This window comes from Gavialis gangeticus, unplaced genomic scaffold (assembly GCF_001723915.1).
Source record: "Gavialis gangeticus isolate Ggan-Ray unplaced genomic scaffold, GavGan_comp1, whole genome shotgun sequence".
In the NCBI taxonomy this organism is placed as follows: Eukaryota; Metazoa; Chordata; order Crocodylia; family Gavialidae; genus Gavialis; species Gavialis gangeticus.
The window spans coordinates 236,801,359-236,814,841 of NW_017729032.1; positions in this window are offsets into that span (position 1 = coordinate 236,801,359).

The following is a 13,483-nucleotide window of genomic DNA, read 5'->3' on the forward strand; positions in this document are numbered from 1 at the left end:
TGTAAGAAGGAATGCAAGTGTAATTTGTGTAGAGAATCATGTCATGTGTTCCTCACCTGCCCCAGATCTTTCACAAACAGAGTCAGGTGCAGAGAGTACAGCAGAGGAAAGCATGCAAAAAGAGGTGGGGGAGAGGCTGTACAGAGCACAGATGAGAGAAGAGGCATCAGATGAGATGGGAGAAAATAATAGGCTGAAGCAGGGGTAGAGATGGGGCCTACAGAGTGAGAGGATTTGGAGGGAGAGAGAAAAAGATGATGAGGAAAAAGGGAATGGGGAAGAAAGGAGGACTAGAAGAACAGGAGGATAGTACGGGAGATATGGAGAGAAGATGGGGAGGGGAAAAAGAGGTAGGGATGAGTGGAATAATGAAGATAGAGGTAGGTAAATGGTCAGAGGGAAGTTGGAAGGGTACAACAGGAGGAATAGGGGAAGGAGGTGAGAAGGGTTAAGGGAAAGGGTAGGAAGTTGGGGAAGAAGGGAGAGTAGGAGAAGGAGGAAGAGGTCAACAATATAAAGTGGAATGGAGAATGTGTGAAGTGGAAACCCAAGTGGCAGGTGTTTGAGAGGGGGTGGAGATGCAAGGAGGGAGAAATAGAAATAGACAACAGGAAGATGACAAGTGTACAGATGGTTTAGGATCCACTGTGAGGAATGGAGAGCATGAAAGGAATGTATACTATGGGTGTGCAAAATGGGCCATATTCGATTTGGATTTGGATATGGCCTGAATTGAGGACAGTGATTCAATTTGTTAATTCGGATCACTGTCCACAATTCTATTTGGCTGAATCTGAATCTTAAAATTTGATGCTGATTCAGAGAATCAGCAATTTGGCCATATACATAGCTTTAAATGTTTTTTATACATACCTCAAGGTACCAGCACGGTTTGTGAATGCTGCAATGGTGGGGCAGATGGAATGTCCCACAGGAGAATGGGGGAGGGCCCTGCAATGCTTGGTGGTGAACCCAGAAGCGGACTGGAAGTACTTCTGGTCCGCTTCCAGGTCTGCCGGGGAGCATGCCTGGGTGCCACCCCCCACCCCTCCAGCTCAGCAATCAGCCATGGGGAGACCCCTGGTGCCCCCCCAGACCTAGGAGGCACCAACTGCCAAGCAGGAGGGGCAAGGGGGGTGCCCCCAGTGTGCTCCCCAGCAGACCCAGAAGTGGGCCGGAAGTGCTTCTGGTCCACTTCTGAGTCTGCTGCTAAGTGCACTGTCCTCTGATTTCTGTTGGTCTTATTTGTTGAAATTTTGGAAACTGATGGAAGTCATTTTGATTTCTTCTTAGTTTATGGAAACCTAACTTAAGTTTCAATACTTTATTGTTTTGTTGGCCTGTAATTGAGGTAGTCTTTTTTTTGTAACACAATGTCAGCTGACAGAAGTAGGTTTTTAAAGTTTTTGCTACTTTCATAAAAAAAAAGTTCCTATCAGTGTGTTTGCCCAATATGGGCCAGATGTTTTAAGGGCATGCTCAGCATAGGCTGTATTCAGTCAACTTCCTGGTTGGTTTCTATGACTGAGCACTTGCTGCTTCTAGTTGCACTTTAATGAAAGCCAGTGTATTTAATGGGGGTGGGAGGATAGTTCCTGGTATACGGATTTAAGATGAGAGGATTTTTTTCCCCATGCTGAGTGGGGAGAAAAAAATCCTTCTTCTATTCAAGTAAATATGGTAGATAGCTATCAGTATAGCTGATATAGATAGATACATAAAATGATTTGAATAGAACCCAAATGTTGCTGTTCCTGTTGTTTGTTGTTTTTTGTGTCTTTACTCACTGATACAAAACTGTTGTTTGGATTGAGCAAGGCATTTCGTATTAACATTTTCATTGTCAACCCAAAATATATCCCATTTTGTTAAGAATTTTGCAAAAATTTTAGCTGTCTTAGGCCTACTATCAACACATTCTGGAATTACTTTTACTTTTGGATGGATACCATATGAAACCTTGGAGGTTTTTTTAAATAGTTTTACCCAAAGTATCTAGATGAAACAGATTTTTCTTTTTAATTTTTAATGGTTGATTGTGTCTTGAGAAATATTTTTTCTCTCTTTCTTGAATTGCTTTTATTCTACCCTAAAACTCAAATTGAAAACCAGGGTCTATGGAACAAACACTAGGGGAAAATCTTTTGCATAGAAATGCTGATCTTCACACTGTTTCTCTTAACTGTAGTTGCAAAATGGAGTTTGATATCAACACCTGGATTCAAAAGCAAAAGAAAGATCAGAAAGCAGACACAATCACTATTTCTTGTTTTTCTAGATCTGGTCCATTATTTTAAAAAACTGAATATGTATTATAATTGACAATTGTATTTTGGCATGTCCACAAACTTGAGATTATTATAAAGATATTTGGGTTGTATCATACTTTCATTTTCCTTTTTACTGTTACAGTGTAATGATGCATATAATGTGGTGATGTTCAATGCAGATGAATTCATTTTTAGAAGGATGTTGTAATATTATGATAACATAGTGGTTTTTGTATGACAGCCAAGGTGTGATACCATCAAGTTAAAGATGATTTATAATGTTTCTTTTGCAAACACTGTCTGTCAGACCATCTTTTATCAGAAAAGTAAAACAAGTTTGGAATACCTATATTAGGAAAGAGTGGAAAGGGTAAAGAAACAATGACTCACAATAAGGAGGGAGAGATCCTTTGGAGATGAGAATTCTTTTAAAGAATCAAAGCTATTTTAAATAAACCAGATATTAGTCAAAATGTTTGATCTCATTATCTCTTAATTCATATATCTCCCTCTCTCTTTTTTTGGTCAGGACTAGTTAAGTTTATATCCACAAATTGAGACAGATATTATGAAGCTCGATTTCCATAACTGTTTCTTTTAAGTTTCAATTAACTTGGGTGTTAATTCAGTTAGGACTGGGCATTTTTTGGGGGGGGAGAGGGGTTAAATATGGTGTTCCCTATTTCATTTTCTAGGAATATGGAAAGCTGTTTTGTTATGCCTGAACCCTAGAGTAGTACTGTTTCAGGTCATGACTGAACATCTATGGCAGAAAGCAACAGTAGCTATAGTCAAATCATTAATGTGTTCTTATTTTTATTTTAGTAGTACCTAGAGGCTGAATGCAGGTCTGGCTCCATTGTGCTAGGCACTGTACAAACATAAGAGTTTAAACTCTAATACATGTGAGGCTTGCCAGTGGGCTTACTGGCAGCCCAGATTGTTAGCCAAAGTGGCTCAGGCTGATTGGTGGGGCATTTCCACCAATGAGGAGGAGGCTGGAGGCAAGCTTGCCTTGATCCGGAGGACCTGAGGGGGAATCTGAACTCATTGTATGGGTTATCTGTATATATGTATATCTCATTTGGTGTAACGTTATTGTGTACATTCAGTTATTGACCCATCACTGCCAGATAATCCTGTCATTGATTTGTAGACTAATCCATGCTTTATCATTGCAGATTAATAGGAAGGCCATAGAGGGTTAGGCCTGTGTCTGAGTTCAAAGTTAAAAAAAGAGTTATTGCCTGTGTAAACCTTTATTTATAAATAACACTTGTATTTTTATAGATAGATATCTATATCTATAGCTATATCTATAGGTATCTTTATATATCTCCATATATATCCATATCTATCTATCTATCTATAACTATAGTTGTAGATATGTATGCAAGTTCATGGTTATAAATTTTATATCATGTTGTATCATTAAATTTGTAAACAGTTAAATATCACTGGGTGTTCTGGGTCTCTGCTCTGCTCTGCAGGACAAAGAAAGTGAGCTGGCCTACAGCTAGGCAGCCATGCTCCCACAGCGTACATGCACCCGTTGACATCCCTTCATTTGGAGAGGGGGTACCATCCATATACACCCAGATTACATAGAGAAGGGGGAAACAGTAGTACAAAGCAGTGAAATAACTTATTCTAGGTCATACATTAGGGGCCTAGTTACATACTAATTTTAGGTGGCTCCTTGAGCTCTTAACACCTGGCTTGTCCATGTATTAAGCCTCAAACTCATTTTAAGCACTCATTATGCCACTCCAAATTACTCCACTCCAAGGCAGGATTATCTCTAATCTGTGTTACACAGTTTGTGTTACACTAAAGTGTAGACACTCTAGGCTACGCCTGCATGTAAATACCCTGCCCACCCTCCTGCCTTGCTGGCCTGGATTGGGACCACTGCCTCCCCTGACACCTTCCCCAGCACCCTACATCCTCACTCACTGCCCCTCCTGCTGCTTACTTGTGGCTGCTCACTCTGTCTGTCCCAGGGGAGCAGACAGGGAAGGGTTAACCTGCCTGCCCAGGAGCGGTGGCAGCAGGGGTTGAGCAGGCAGGTTAACCCTTCTTTGCCTGCTCCCCTGGGACAGACACTGTGGACAGCCACAAGTAAATGGGAGGGAGGTGAGTCAGGAACCTTAGGGGGGAAGCAGGAGAGAGCTGGGACTGGGGTGGCAGGGAACAGGGAGAAAGCAGGAGAAGCGGTGGAGGGGAAACTTATCTTTCAGTCCCTTAGGTTCCTGCTGGCCTGAAGTGTGACTGCTCCAAACTCTAGCTAGCACTAAGACCAATCAACATTTATCCAGCTCACAGTGTAAGGCGTAACACAGTCCTAGATCTTTTGTTTTCCATTCCTATTCCCTATTCCCTGACTCTGGGGCCACACTGCCTTTGACAATACATCCTTCCTATTTGGCTGGAAATCCTGTGGAATTTAAATTGTATGGTTAAGAAAAGCATTCACACATTGCACAAGTGGATTTGATCACCTCTGTATATATTTTGTCCTTTAAAATTAAATGTAATGTTATCACCCATGAATGTAACATGGATGGAAATAATAGATAAAGGCAAATATTATTGGTACAAGATTTAGCTGTTGATACAATAGTCTTGGACAAAATTTTGAGTCAAAATAAAGTTAATCTTGAGAAAAGAGCTAGAGAAAAACAGTAAGGTATTCCAAATAGTGCTGAATTTGGAGTACATGAAGGATGGGAATTGTTTGTCAATCTTCCAGGAGCAATTGGTCCCAGGGACCCTCTCTCTCTTAATTCAGCTAGGAGACCATCTGCTCAAAAGCATTTACCAATTGCTATATTCATGCTTAGGGTTCTTGCGCATATTCAACTCTACCCCTCTCTGCCTCTTTTCCCTGGAAAGGCTTTTGGTATATCCATCACTCTGAGAGATACTTTCATAAAGAAACTCCACACAAAACAAAAATTGGCTGGCTTCAAGTGCCCTCATGAACCTGAACTCCTCCTATATTTGTATGAATCCCAAAGTGCAGAACCTCAGGCTGGAGGTTGGGTGTCCCTAGCTATGATGTTTAACATGAGAGAGAAATTTTCAGTAATTTCTTATTATAGCTGTCTTGTAATTTTCTTAAGTTAATCCTCCCCTAACTCCATCCCTACCCATACACACCACTTTGTACACAAAACGTAATGTGAAATCTGTAAGCTGCTTGACTGGGTGACCGAGGTCATGTTCACATCTTTCAGGATACCTTAGGGCACTAAGGATATCATTCAATGTCTAAAATGCAGACTTAAAAGAATAGTACAAAAATATTATTTACCATATGTATCCAAATCCAAGTTGACTCTAAATTTAAGATGACCCCTTCAAAAATTAGATTCTATACATGGAAAATTTATAGATTTGTTATAATTTTCTATGTATAAAATGTAATTATTGGGGAGTCATCTTAAATTCATCCTTCCCACAGTGCGGTGGCAGGGTGGGAGGCAGTTGGGAGTAGGCAGGGGGAGGGGAAGGCGGGGGGCAAGTGATGGGGGAGGCCTTAGTGAGGCAGGTGGTGGGATGGCAGGGGTAGTAAAGCAGCCTGCCCCCTGTCCGTTGCCCCTTGCCGCCTGCTTCCCCCTCCTCCCACCTGCATTACATGCTCCCTTTGCTGCCTACTACCTTCCTGGTGCCTACATGGCCCAGTGCCTGACCCCTGCTACTTGCCCTCACCCATGCATGAATGCTTTGGCACCTGTTCCCCCCCACTTCCTGCTCTCATTCCACCTCTGCCCCCCTGAGCCCCTTCCATCTTCCCTTGCTACCATTTATGCTCTGGCTCCAGCTCCAGCAGGAGCACACTGCCTTGCTCCAGCCTGAGACACAGAGAACATGATTGGTCTGGCTCAGTATGGCCATGTAGAAGTCATTGTGGTGGTAGCACAACATCCTGGAGCTGGAGCTTGGATCACAGCTATCACCATTGCTGCTGCTGCTACCAGGCTGGGCTGAGCCCAGAACCAGAGGGTGAGAGCCAGAGCTGGAGCTGGAGCATAAGCAGCGGGGGTGGGGCAGATAGTGCAGGAAGTGGGGAAGAGGTAGAAAGGAATGGGAAGCAGCTGCAGTTCTGATCCCAAGCCTGGGTCGGGGCCTGAGTTGAAGTCACAGCAGCTGTTACCCCCGCCTCCACCACTACCTTGTACTTGAATCCAAAATAAGGGGCTTTTTCTATCTGTTTTAAATGGGGAGGCAGAGGGACACCTTGTCTTAGATTTGAGTAACTACAGTCTTTCTTATTTTTGACTTCTTGTGAATTTTTAAAGCTGATTTCCTTGTTTAGGAAATTTCTATTAGCTGCTTCATTTAATGCTTTTATACCCAGTCTTAGTTTTTTGCGTGCATGTTTTTTTAACATAGTAGCTAGGAATGTGTTTCCCTCTAGTACTGCTTGAATGTTGGCCCACCAAAACAGGACACTAACATCCTTGACTCCCCTAGGAAAAGCTCTGCCATCTGTGCCTAGCCTTGTGGTTGAATGATTTCAACCTAACCCTCATTGTTTGTTTGATTTCTGCTAAAAACATTTTTCTACTTATTATGGAATGTGTACTAGATAGTCTGACACTAAAATGTGGCACACATCTTTGGGTTAACTTGGTCAAAGTGATTTATAGTTATTTGTTTGTAGTTGGATCTATTACTATTGATTGCAGTCCAAGTCAAATCCCATTAGGTGACATTGTAGGATATCTTTAGTGCTCACCTACGCTACAGTCATCACTGGGCCACGGGAACAATTATACCACAGCTGTCCAGTGGACAAGCAACAGCACAATTAAGAAAGAGTATTAAATCATTTTCTATTATTTTATTTATTCATGTATTTATTTGATTTATATGCACCCCTTCCCCAAAATAGGCTCAGGGCAGCTTATAATAAATGGAGAAAATAACTTACAAAACTGGAGAATGAATAAAAGAACAAATCAACTTAAAAGGGAAACTAGAGCATTAACATGGAACAGAAATTACCTAATCAATATCTCAGACTGGCTTTATGTGCTAAATGCCTGCCCAAATAGGAAGGTCTTACAGAACTTCTGAAAGATGGCCAGGCCCAGCCTCAGGCTTTGGCAAACCTAAAGAGGAGGGAATTGGGGGCCTGAGGAACAACTGCTGAGAATAATCTCCCACATGTTTTTGCCAAGCAGATTTGGCACATTGATGGTACTTGAAGAAGATCGCTCTTGGATGACCTTAGAGATCACAATGAGACCTAAGGCCTTAGGTATGTAGGGCCTAGATTATTTAGAGCTTTATAGGGTGTGTTCACATATGCAGGCACGTGCACTGCTGGGGTCTGCCAGCAGTGAACTCTGAGTGCCCTGATAGCCTGCTGCTGGCTGCTTGCTGCTGGGTGGGGGAGGAACAGGAGTGTGCACCATGCAAGGGGCCAGCAAGGGATCCACCCATCTCATACCATTCCCATACACTCCCACGTAGTCCACCCACCTGCAGACCCCCACACCCATACACAGTCCCTGCCACCCGAACGTCCCTACTTACTGGGGACAGAGCCTGGGTCTGGGCCACTGCTGCCAGCCTTGCCCTGCATCTATTTGCTCCAGCATGCTGAGCCAGCAGGGGCACGCAGTAGGCATAGAGACCAGGTGCTAGAGTATCTCTCTGGAGGATCCAGCCTTTTGTTGCTTCGGGGCATGCTCCTGAACTGTGCCCTGTGCCACTTTTTTCAGCATATTTTTTTTATACCAGGATTTCCCAGCATCAACCATAGAGTCCATGCTGCATATTCCTAGTGTGCCTCCTGTGGCATCTCAATACTGCTTTAAGAAACCGCAACAGGTACGTGCTCACTCATTGGATGCGGCCACAGAGAGGAGCCAGTGCCTTGAAGTACTTTAGATTTCCATAAGCAGAGAATTTTTAATCCACAATGGAAAAATAATAATTCTGCAGTAGAAGCAGACTAAATTAAGGACTCAAGATGATATTGTTCCACTAATCAGCATCTCGCTTTTCAAGTAGTCCCAAAGAAGTCAGCTTATGAAGTAAAATCTCTTTTACTCAAATAAGCACATCATGAGCTATCTCAGGCTGCATGGAAAACTCTTCAGATGATAGCATTGGCTTGTATATGAAATTCTAGGTAAGGAGAGGGTGGATATAAAAGAGAAAATATAGTGGTATAGCAATAGGTCTAACTAAATTTGCACATTGTAATACAGTATAGCCTCATGAATCTGGCATGATCAGGATGGAGCACCTACCAGAAACATGAAAACTCCTGATTTTTGAAACCAAAGCAGCAGTCGGTCCCGGACCTGGAAAGGAGGGCAGGGGTAGCAGCAGCTAGTCCCGTAGGTCACAGCATCTTGTGTATTCAGCATCCCACATTTCAAAATGGTGGTGGGGGTACTGTAACTAAAACTCATTTGACAAGCTTTAGTTAAAGCACTGCCACCACCATTTTGAAATGCGAGGATGCTGAATACATGGGACACTGCAACATACTGGAGCATTGTGATTAGAATCAGAATGCGTTGAAGCACATGTAAAATTCCTGTTAATTAGTCTGGGAATTCCCCTTACATAAGAGGATGCTTAGGGCTAAGAGCTGGCTCCACTCCAGAATTTGATGTGAACTCTTTTTGCCTCTGGCTGCTGGGAGGATTCATTACCACCATCTTAGTTATATACCAAGAGCAAGTTGGCTGGGCCTTTACAATCTGGCCAATAACATTCATCCATGAAAGATATGGCTATCTCTGAGTTCTACTGCATTGGCAATAAATGGTTATGACCCTGCTGATTTGATTCCCCTATCACCTATCTCTAACACTCAATATAAAACTGGTTTCTAATTTATCTGCTAGAGGCTGTTTGCAACACTGAAACTTGTGGGTTTTGCAGAGAAAAAGATTAATAGAAACATTACAGATTGTAACTAAGATAACAAAAAAAACAGGGGTGGGAAAGGGGCGGGGCGGAAATGAAACACCATCCATATGGTCTATGAAATAGGAGCCAAAGAAAATATTAAATCGTTTTGTAAAATTAAATAGGTTAATACTGCTACTTATATTCAGATATATATACCACTATTGAGAATGCCTATTTGCAAATAAACTGCAGTATATTTGATTTGAAAAAAAAATTATTAGAATTGCAGTATATGATAATTTGAATTTTAATACTTTTAAAGAAAATTCTTAGCTATGTCAACAATATGGTTATATTGCAAGAAAGGTGGACCTCATTTTAAAAAAAAAAAGGTTATATGTACTATAGTCCCAGATAGCAGATTAGTATGTACTTAATTTTAACGTTCATATGAATAGGATGCTTTCCTGAATTGGGTACTATAGGTATACCAGAATATACCATGATAAAAAAAGATTCCTACAGAATATCGGGTAGTTTTCTACATAATTTTGTCCACAAAGTCTTCTGTGGGTCAGTTGAAAATATTTAGAGTACAGAATAGAATAGTAGTGGTAGTAAGTGGGATGGTGACTGGTTTTTCTCTGTCTCAAGAATGGGGGGAGGTGCATGCATTGGCTGTAAGTGGCATTTATCTTAAAGTGTAGCTGATTCTTTCAAGCTTCATAGAGAAGGGTTAATTAAAAAGAGAATAATACTGGTAGTTTAAAATACACATAGTAAATACTTGAGTGTGCATGTGAGAGAGGGCAGAGAATAATTGGAATGATGTCAAAAGGCCACTACATGAATGAAGGTATCTTCAAGTAATTGCAAATCTTCTCAAGTACATTACGGGAATGTTTCACCTTTCTCAGAAGTATTAAGCATAGGCCATTGTCAAGAACTTTGAGCAGAACTTACCGTTACTCTTAATTTTACACCTAAGCCTAGATATAAGAGTGATGGATGTTTTAGAAATGTTCCTGGATACATGGTAATAACAGAACATGAATACTTTGTAACCTTTAAAAATGAATGCGTTGTTATACTTTCAGTATGAGATTAATTTTTACAAAGTTAATCAGAACTAGATTGTGCACATTCACTCAGTTTTCATGTGATACTAGTTTGCTGTGAGATACTTTTTAAAAGAATGTGATAAAGCAAAATTTCACTATTGCTTAATGCTACATTATAGTTGGACAAATATTTTGAACAAAATGGGCGAATATCATGTGCCAATATCATCGGGAGGGCTGGTTTTTAATTTTTTTTTATCTGTAATTAACAGAAAACCTTGAGCTGTGCTTTTGATTTAGTGAGTTGTAATGCTGTCTAACTGATGACTGGCTTCAAGCTCTTCCCTAAGAAGTCCACAAATGACTATATGCAGTGGTAAATCTCACTTTTGTCGATGAAATCTGTTTAGGAGGAAAGATTTATGTTAAGCTGCTTTGTGCCTGCATCCCAATACAAAACTATAAAGCTAGGTTTCTAGCCATACCTACTTTTCACATTAGAATAGCTGTTGCTATTATAACCCCCCCACACACACACACTTTCCCTTTGCTTGTCTATTGTCTGTTTTTCACACTCCTTCTTGCTTTATAATCAGTCACTCTCACTCATTTATCACAGGCATACTCCGTCCTGCCTACACTATCTCCCATTTTTGTCATGGTGCACTGGTACATTACAAATACAATTAAACCTTTTACGATACTGCAGCTTTTGGCTAATGCATCCCAGCTTCAAGGTTGAAAGATTTCTGATATTACCACTGATATCAGTTCTTTCCCATTTATCGGCAGTGTCCGGACTAATGCAGAAGTGTTGCATTAATTAAAGGAAGCATCCAGTAATGCTGCTGTTTTTGCCAGTCTGACACTGAATTGGAGCTTGATGCCTGCTCATGTTTTAAGAGCCATTCATCACACATGTCATCCTGAAGCAGCCAGCTGTCTGAGAAAAGCCTCATTTGCATTTCATCAACTACAGTCTCCCTCTTTTCCCCCCTTACTCTTTGTATGAAGCTTTGGTTTTTAAAAGAGCATAGTCTTCAAAAGCAGCTTAGCTAAAATTAGTATTCCATTTAGAAAGATGATTTTTACATTAGTTCAGAGGTCTTAGCATTGATCCTAGTAGAAAAAAAATGTGTCATATAAACATACTCAAACAATCTGTCTCTATAAAAAAAAATTATAGATGGATGGACTGATGTGTGGACTCATTCATTGGCCTGTGCATTAGATTGTTGAAAATAATGAAATGTTTAATTTACTTTAAAAGATCCTTAATGGGTCTGGAATTCTACAATCCAGGGAGCTGGATCCAGTGTCTATGCTATAGATTTTGATTTCTGTCATTGGCAGGCTGAAACTACCCAGCAAGGATCATACTGCAACCATTTGGGAAGAGCTAAGGACATCAAAAACTCTCCCAATGTGTCCCCAACCACTTAGAAAAAAAATAAGATTATTTTTTTCTCAAGTAAAATGATAATTTCACATTTCTATTCAGCAGTTGTTCTGATGAACTAATTGGTTTTTGTTGCTCAACAGAGTACAACAGAAACTGAAAGCATGCCTAATTCTACCAAAATGCTAAATAATATAAATGTAAATCTCTCTGCATAGGAATAATTTACTTAATATTTTTTGTAGATGTGTGTCCAGAATGTAAGCTAGGATTTGCAAAGTCCTGGTCAAGTTGTGGTTTGGCAAAACAAAACCACACTGAGTTTGGCCCCCAAACATGTTTATCAGAACAGTCGCAACAGTGAATGAATGGGATAGGTCAGAGATGTCTCAAAGAAATGTCATCTGTGTTAGGCCATAGAGCAGGGGTGGGCAAAATATGGCCTGTGGGCCGGATCCAGCCTGCAGAGCAATTTTCTTGGCCCCGCCCAGTTCGGGCATTGGGGCAGCTCAGACTGTGGCACGTGTGGCCTGTTGTATCACCCCTGGCCATGCAGTGGGGCTAGGGCAGTGCAACAGCCAGACTCTGGTTTCCAGCAGCTTCAGTGGCAGTGGCTCCTAGCTGCTGCTGCCAGAGCCAGCCCTGCTGCCCAGTCACCCTGGCCCATTCACCCCACATCAAGGTGGGACCCATGTGGGAAGGGCATGCAGCCAGCTGGCTGGGATGGGGCTGAAGGACAGCAGGGAGTGGTGTGAGTGAGATGGGCAGTCAGGCCTGAGGAGACCTCAGGATCCTGAGGGAGTGACAGTGCAGGGCAGAGACCAGGGCAGCATCATGATTTACTGCCTGCTTGCCCCTGACAGGTGCTGGTTCTGTGGGGTGTGCAGGGAGTGGATCTTGGCTCTGCCCCAGCCCCAGCCCCACACTGTCACCACCCCATGATCTGATCCCCAGCCACAGCCCCACCCCTCCCCATGGTACTGTCCCATCTGCTCAGCTGCTCTTCCTGCTTGTGTGGCTCCCTGCAGGTCTCCATGGAGACCCAGGAACCAGGATCGGGAGGTGATGACAGCGCCGAGCCCTGGTTCTGTGGGCAGGGATGTGTTGGGAGTGCATCTTGGCTCTGCCCTGGCCTCAGCCCCACACTGCCACCTCCCCAAGATCCCATGGCCTCCATGGAGACTGGGCTTCCTGCCAGGTGGGGAGCTATGTTGAGGGCTGGGTCCAGGACCTTTGGACTGTGACAGCATGGGGATGAGGCAGAGCCGTGATCTGCCCCCTGCACTCCCCTGTCCACAGAACCCACACCCATGGCACAGATGTATAGGGGGCATATCATGGCTCTGCCCTGGACCCCAATCCCATGCTGTCACTGCCCTGAGATCCTACCCTATGATCCCAGCCATGCCCGCCCATCCCGCTCTCAAACACTGCTCCCCACCTGCTCATGGCCCCATTCCATTTAGGGAGTTTTGGTGAGCTGTTGCAGGTGGCTCACAACAACTCAACACAACTCCCTATGTGACCTGCAGGCCCAAATAATCGTCCACCCCTGCCATAGAGTATTGTACATTCAACCATTGAACATATTTTCCAGATTGACAGAAGAAGGTGCAAATTCTCTGTAATCAATAACTTTGTATTCCTTATGCCTATAGTGAATGTATGTGGCTCATTATTGATGTGGTATCAGACTAATTGATTTAGGTTAGAACAGTCTATCAAACTTCTGTACCAGATCCCCTAGACACTCAAGTTAGATCTTTGTCCTTCAGCATCCAAGGTGGCTTTGTGACTCCCCATTGACCTCCCTTGCAAGGAAGCAAACTAGCAGCTGGCCTGTATTTAGCTCATCCAGCTGAGCACTCAGC